Below are 1,838 nucleotides of genomic sequence, written 5' to 3' on the forward strand. Positions count from 1 at the left end.
CCACTTGGGCTTGGGAAGAAAGTAGGTGAGACCATGCACACAGCTCAGCACTCATCGCCTAGGTGGGTGATGGGATCAAATCTGCTAGGAATGCACAGACAGGGGAGTATGGCAGATTCCTGCTGCCATAGATAACTTCTTTGACGCCACAGTAACACTTAAATATGTTTAAGACTCGAATGCAGAAATTTGGTTGGTTTGAAAGGCTAACTAAGCCTCCAACTTGCTCAAATAGAATTACAAAAGGCAAAATTGTGTTTTTCACAGAGATCAGTCCACTGGAATCACTGACACTGGACATCTGTTAAGAACAAGAGTCCTGGGATAGTAAGGAATCCAAGCATCCTTAGACTGTCTTCTGTTGTCCCTTCTTCCCAATCAGAGACTTGTGGATGTGCGGGATGACACCACCAGCAGCAATTGTAGCCTTGATCAGAGAGTCCAATTCTTCATCTCCACGAATAGAGAGCTGCAAGTGACTTGGGGTAATGCGCTTTACCTTTAAATCTTTTGATGCATTTCCTGCCAACGCTAGTACCTCTGCGATGAGGTACACCAGGATGGCTGCGCTGCACACAGCAGCGGTAGTGCCCACACGTCCATGGCTGGTTGTTTTAAATTCCAGGTGTCGGTGAATATGGCCCACAGGGAACTGCAGGCCGGCTTGCTGCTAGCAGGAAACTGCCTTTTTCTTGGCCTTTCAGAGTCTTTTCCAGCCTTACCGCCAGCTATCTCGGGCCTGCTGAAGATTGGAGAAGGGAGAAAGAGTCGAGGCCAGGCAGACACACAGTGAGATCCCCGTGCCCACTCCTCCTTCGGACCGCGATTCAAACTGCCAGTAGTCACATTTTTATCCCCCAATGGGGTCATGGTGAACAGGGGTATCATTGTTCCTTTAAGAGAGGTGCCCTAAGAACTGTGTAACTTTTTTAAAAACAGCAGCTTCCTGGATCACCAGAACAAATGGCCCTGACTCAGGAGGTCTGGCTTTGGAGCATTTAAATGGGGTTTGTGAGCAGAGTGCTACAACTTGCTTAATGGCAACATAGACCTGCTGTGTGCCTGAAAATAGGGCTGTAAGCATTGTTCATGGGGAGCAGAACTCTGCTGTGCAGGACTGGGCAGATCTGAAAGGCAAAGCGTCATTAGTCCTAGCCATGCCACTCTGTGTTTTAAGAAGCAGTGTTACCAGGAAATGACTATGGATACCCAATAAAGGCAGATTCATATGAAAAAGACCTCTAAATGGATCACAGTGTTTGATAAATGTATGTAGGTTTGGGAGAGAAAAAAATAGTTATAAAAAGAAGTTAATGGTTTGAAAAAAATTAAAGGCTTTAAAGAAAGTAAAGTCATAGATTAAAAGGGTAAAGATAATAAATAAATATTAAACTAGTAAAAAGGTAATAGAGTAAGAATAAGAAGCCATATACAGATGGAATATACATAGAGAGTCTGAATTAGGTTTATTATTGTGTTTTCTTTAATTATATTACTTTGAATGAACTAAGTACAGACAGATATTTCATTGTATGGGCTGCTAAGCTAAACCAACATATATATATATATATATATATATATATATATATATATATAATTAAAGATCTCTTGACTATAAAATTTGTGTCCAAGGATATGTTGCTTTGGAAAAGAGGTTCTACATTTGCTTCCATAGAATATAAGAACCTGTAGATTCCTTCCAGCTAATGTTGTTTGATAGACCAAGACCACCATAAACGTCTTTGTGAAACCCCCCACCCAAAATATTTCATCCAACAAAAAGCAGGAAAAAGTTTGGAGAGAACTACACCCAAATTCCCAAATATTGTTTATAAATA

The 1,838-nt window shown here is 41.3% G+C and overlaps 1 pseudogene; it reads right to left on the reverse strand.

Moving 5' to 3' along the window:
- Nucleotides 1-346: 346 nt before the first annotated feature.
- LOC119821914 lies at nucleotides 347-870 on the reverse strand (annotated as a pseudogene).
- Nucleotides 871-1,838: the final 968 nt, after the last annotated feature.

This window comes from Arvicola amphibius, chromosome 8, assembly GCF_903992535.2.
Source record: "Arvicola amphibius chromosome 8, mArvAmp1.2, whole genome shotgun sequence".
Classification (NCBI taxonomy): domain Eukaryota; kingdom Metazoa; phylum Chordata; class Mammalia; order Rodentia; family Cricetidae; genus Arvicola; species Arvicola amphibius.